This window comes from Arachis duranensis, chromosome 9, assembly GCF_000817695.3.
Source record: "Arachis duranensis cultivar V14167 chromosome 9, aradu.V14167.gnm2.J7QH, whole genome shotgun sequence".
Lineage (NCBI taxonomy): Eukaryota > Viridiplantae > Streptophyta > Magnoliopsida > Fabales > Fabaceae > Arachis > Arachis duranensis.
Genome location: NC_029780.3, coordinates 60,968,400 through 60,973,912, shown reverse-complemented (window position 1 = coordinate 60,973,912; position 5,513 = coordinate 60,968,400). Strand labels below are relative to the sequence as shown.

The 5,513-nt window shown below is 34.8% G+C and overlaps 1 non-coding gene across 1 annotated transcript; it reads right to left on the bottom strand.

Annotated features, from left to right (window-relative positions):
- Positions 1 to 5,049: 5,049 nt before the first annotated feature.
- LOC127741836 (small nucleolar RNA R71) lies at positions 5,050 to 5,157 on the bottom strand. Its single transcript, XR_008003041.1, has one exon. It is a non-coding gene; the product is annotated as a small nucleolar RNA R71 (small nucleolar RNA).
- Positions 5,158 to 5,513: the final 356 nt, after the last annotated feature.

Below are 5,513 nucleotides of genomic sequence, written 5' to 3'. Positions count from 1 at the left end.
TGGATCAAGCAATTTTAGTTGGGTGATGAATTTGGTTAAGCTAACAAGTAATGATTTGAGTGATTTATGACTGACAGAAGGTAAATTGCAGGAAATTGAAATGCTGGAAGTAAAATAGCAAAAACTTAAATGGCAAGAAAGATAAATTGCTGAAACTTAAAGTGCAAGAAATTAAAAGAACTGAATCTTAAATTGTAAGAAAGGTAAATGATTGAATCTTAGAGTGCAGGAATTAAGATTGCAGAAATATTAAATGGTAGGGGAACTTAAATTGCTTGAATGATAAAGGGAATTGGGTATAGGAATTCAAAATAGCAATGAACAATTGTAAATTAAAGTGGAAACAGAGAGATCTAAATTGAAGAAATTCAAAGAAAGTGATTCATCAGGGATTGGAGATATTATAATTCTTCATGAATCAATTGGGTCTCAACTCCTTTCTCAATTATATGGGTAGATCTATGGGGGATTGAAATTGATTGGATCCTAATTTCTTGGCTATCCAATCTCTTTAATCATAATCAATCTTGCCAATTCCTTGATCTAATTGTCATGAGAAGAGTTAGAGCACATTCTCTTATTTATAAGCCACACAAATTCTCAAAACCTCAATTCCTCCCGAATAGTGTTGGTAATGAGAATTGTGATGGATAGAGCTTCAGTTCTAATGAAGGTGATTCCTCTTTCGAGGCTCACACCCACATTCAGTTGAATTAAACCTCATTCTAGAGTGAATAATTCACAGTCAAAGCAGAAGATACTCAATAGCTACACAATTGAATTGAGAAGAAGAAGAATTTCATTGATTTATTTGAATTACAATAGAGCTCCTCTCCCTAATGAAATTGGGGTTTAGTTTATCATTGCTCTAGCACAAGCAGAAAAGAAAAATTGCAGAATAAGATGAAGAATAGAAAGAAATTCCCAGTCAGATCTAAAATTTTAAAGAGTCCTAAAGAAGAACTAAAAGAGAAGATAAAAGATCAAAAGGTTCCAAAGTAAAAAAGTTCCAAAAAAAGATCCTTATAAAATCAAATTTTCCTCTATTTATACACTTTCCAATTCAGTCATCAAGTACTTGGAGTGGGCATTTTGGCCTTTGATAAAGTGGGTCAGAAAAGGGTATTTCCATGCATCAGGCGAACGTAGCATTCTCAAAGAGAGTGGAGCGTTCATTCACCGACGCATACGCGTCCTCTGTGTGTGCGTGTCCTTGGCATTTTTCACCATCGACGCGTACGCGTAACACATGCGTATGCGTCGATACTATCTTCAGCCTCAACCATGCTTACACATATCATGCATGCGTGCGCGTCCCTTGGTAGCTGATGAGCGGATAATTTATACGCTTTTTGGCATTGTTTTTAGGTAGTTTTTAGTAGGATCTAGCTACTTTTAGGGATGTTTTTATTAGTTTTTATGAAAAATTTATATTTCTGGACTTTACCATGAGTTTGTGTGTTTTTCTGTGATTTTAGGTATTTTCTGGCTGAAATTGAGGGACCTGAGCAAAAATCTGATAGGAGGCTGAAAAAGGACTACAGATGCTGTTGGATTCTGACCTCCCTGAACTCGAAATAGATTTTCTGGAGCTACAGAACTCCAAATGGCGCGCTCTCAATTGCGTTGGAAAGTAGACATCCAGGGCTTTCCAGAAATATATAATAGCCCATACTTTATTCGAGTTTAGATGACGCAAACTGGTATTCAACACCAGCTCCATGCTGCATTCTGGAGTAAAACGCCAGAAACACGTCACAAACCAGTGTTAAACGCCAAAAACACGTTACAACTTGGCGTTTAACTCCAAGAGAAGCCTCTGCACGTGTAAAGCTTAAGCTCAGCCCAAGCACACAGCAAAGTGGGCCCCGGAAGTGGATTTCTGCACTTAGACTTATTTTTGTAAACCCTAGTAACTAGTTTAGCATAAATAGAACTTTTTACTATTGTATTTACATCTTTGGATCATCTTTTGATATCTTTATCACTTTTATGGGGGCTGGCCTCACGGCCATGCCTGGACCTTCATTACTTATGTATTTTCAACGGTGGAGTTTCTACACACCATAGATTAAGGTGTGGAGCTCTGCTGTACCTCGAGTATAAATGCAAAGTACTATTGTTCTTCTATTCAATTCACGCTTATTCTTATTCTAAAATATCCATTCGGACCCAAGAACCTGATGAATGTGATGATGATTATGTGACGCTCATCACCATTCTCACTTATGAACGTGTGCCTGACAACAACTTTCGTTCTACATGCAAATAAGCTTGAATGAATATCTCTTGGATTCCTTGATCAGAATCTTCGTGGTATAAGCTAGAATCCATTGGCAGCATTCTTAAGAATCCGGAAAGTCTAAACCTTGTCTGTGGTATTCCGAGTAGGATTCAGGGATTGAATGACTATGACGAGCTTCAAACTCGCGACTATAGGGCGTAGTGACAGACGCAAAAGGATAGTAAATCTTATTCCTACATGATCGAGAACCGACAGATGATTAGCCGTGCGGTGACAGCGCACCTGGACCATTTTCACTGAGAGGACGGATGGTAGCTATTGACAACGGTGATCCCCCAACATATAGCTTGCCATGGAAAGGAGTGAGAATGATTGGATGAAAGCAGTAAGAAAGCAGAGATTCAGAAGGAACACAGTATCTTCATGCGCTTATTTGAAATTCCCACCAACGAATTACATAAGTATCTCTATCTTTATTTTATGCTTTATTTATCTTTATATTCGAAAACCATTATAACCATTTGAATCCGCCTGACTGAGATTTACAAGGTGACCATAGCTTGCTTCATATCAACAATCTCCGTGGGATCGACCCTTACTCACGTAAGGTTTATTACTTGGACGACCCAGTGCACTTGCTGGTTAGTTGTGCGAAGTTGTGAAGAATGTGTGTGAACCATGGTATTGTGCGCCAAGTTTTTGGAGCCATTGCCAGGAATTGTTCGTGTTGTGAAAGTATGAGTCACAATTTTGCCTATCAAGTTTTTGGCGCCGTTGTCGGGGATTGTTTGAGTTTGGACAACTGACGGTTTATCTTGTTGCTCAAATTAGGTAATTTTCTTTTCAAAAAGTTTTCAAATTTTTTTTCAAAATTTTTTTTCTCTTTTTTGTTTTTCCAAAATAATTTTCGAAAAATCCAAAAAAATTAATAACATGATAAAAACCAAAAAAAAATTTGTGTTTCTTGTTTGAGTCTAGTGTTAATTTTTAAGTTTGGTGTCTTGCATGTTTTAATTTTTTCTCAAAAATTTTTGAAAAATTCATGCATGGTGTTCTTCATGATCTTCAAGTTGTTCTTGGTAAGTCTTCTTGTTTGATCTTCATATTTTCTTATTTTGTGTCTTTTCTTGTTTTTCATATGCATTTTTAGTTTGTTAGTGTCTAAACATGAAAAGTCTCTAAGTTTGGTGTCTTGCATGATTCTCTTTTCTTAAAATTTTTTCAAAAATAAGTTCTTGATGTTCATCATAATCTTCAAAGTGTTCTTGGTGTTCATCTTGACATTCATAGTGTTCTTGCATACAACATTGGTTTTGATCCAAAATTTTCATGTTTTGGGTCATATTTGTGTTTTTCTCTCTCCTCATTAAAAATTCAAAAATAAAAAATATCCTTTCCTTATCTTACTCATAAATTTCGAAATCTTTGGGTTGACTTAGTTAAAAATTTTTAAAATAAGTTGTTTCTTGTTAGTCAAGTCAAGATTTCAATTTTAAAAATCTTATCTTTTCAAAACTTTTTCAAAAATCAAATCTTTTTCATTTTTCTTTTATATTTTTTGAAAAATTTTTAAAATTTGATTTTCAAAATCTTTTTCTTAATTTTCAAAAACTTTACTAACAATTAATGTGATTGATTCAAAAATTTAAAGTTTGTTACTTTCTAGTTAAGAAAGGTTCAATCTTTAAATTCTAGAATCATATATTTTAGTTTCTTGTTAGTCAAGTAATCAATTTTAATTTTAAAAATAAAATATTTTTAACTTCCTTTTCAAATCTTTTTCAAAATAAATTTCAATCATATATTTTCAAACATATCTTTTTCAAATCATATCTTTTTCAAAATCAATTTCAAAAATCTTTTCTAATTTCTTATCTTTTTCAAAACCACCTAACTACTTTCCTCTCTCTAATTTTCGAAAATTCCTCACACTTTTTCAAATTCTTTTTAATTAACTAATTATTTTAAATTTTAATTTTTATTTTACCTCTTCTCTTAATTTTCGAATACTAACTAAATTTTAAAATAAAAACAAAAAATAATTTCCTTTTCTTAAAATTAATTTTTGAAAATTCCTCTCTCTCTCATCTCTTTCTATTTATTTATTTATTTACTAACACTTCTCTTCTACTCATAATTTGAACCCTCTTCTCTTCCCTATCTGTGTTCGAATTCTTCCTCCTTTATTCTTCTTCTCTTCTACTCACATTAAAGAATCTCTATACTGTGACATAGAGGATTCCATACTTTCTTTGTTTTCTTCTCTCTCATATGAGCAGGAACAAGGAAAAAGGCATTCTTGTTGAAGCTGATCCTGAACTTGAAAGGACCTTGAAGAGGAAGCTAAGAGCAGCTAAAGCACAGTACTCTGGAGAGGACCCAACTGAAATTTTCAAAAAGGAAAAGGATATGACAGCCGAACCCAACAACAATGCAAGGAAGATACTTGGTGACTTTACTGCACCAAATTCCAACTTACATGGAAGAAGCATCTCAATTCCTGCCATTGGAGCAAACAACTTTGAACTAAAGCCTCAATTAGTTTCTCTGATGCAAAATATTGCAAGTTTTATGGACTTCCATCAGAAGATCCTTTTCAGTTCTTAACTGAATTCTTGCAGATCTGTGATACTGTTAAGACCAATGGGGTTGATCCTGAGGTCTACAGGCTTATGCTTTTCCCTTTTGCTATAAGAGACAGAGCTAGAGTATGGTTGGACTCTCAACCTAAAGATAGCCTGAACTCTTGGGATAAGCTGGTCACGACTTTCTTAGCCAAGTTCTTTCCTCCTCAAAAGCTGAGCAAGCTTAGAGTGAATGTTCAAACCTTCAGACAGAAAGAAGGTGAATCCCCTTATGAAGCTTGGGAGAGATACAAGCAACTGACCAAAAAGTGTCCTTTTGACATGCTTTCAGAATGGACCATCCTGGATATATTCTATGATGGTCTGTCTGAATTATCTAAGATGTCATTGGACCATTCTACAGGTGGATCTATTCACCTAAAGAAAATGCCTGCAGAAGCTCAGGAACTTATTGACATGGTTGCAAATAACCAGTTCATGTACACTTCTGAAAGGAATCCTGTGAATAATGGGACGCCTCAGAGGAAGAGATTTCTTGAAATTGATGCTCTGAATTCCAGAGTCTGAATGGACGGTAAAATGCATCCAATAGTACTAAAGAAGCATCTTCTGAAGAAAAAGCTTATGATCCTGAGAACCCTGCAATGGCAGAGGTGAATTACATGGGTGAAGCCTATGGAAAC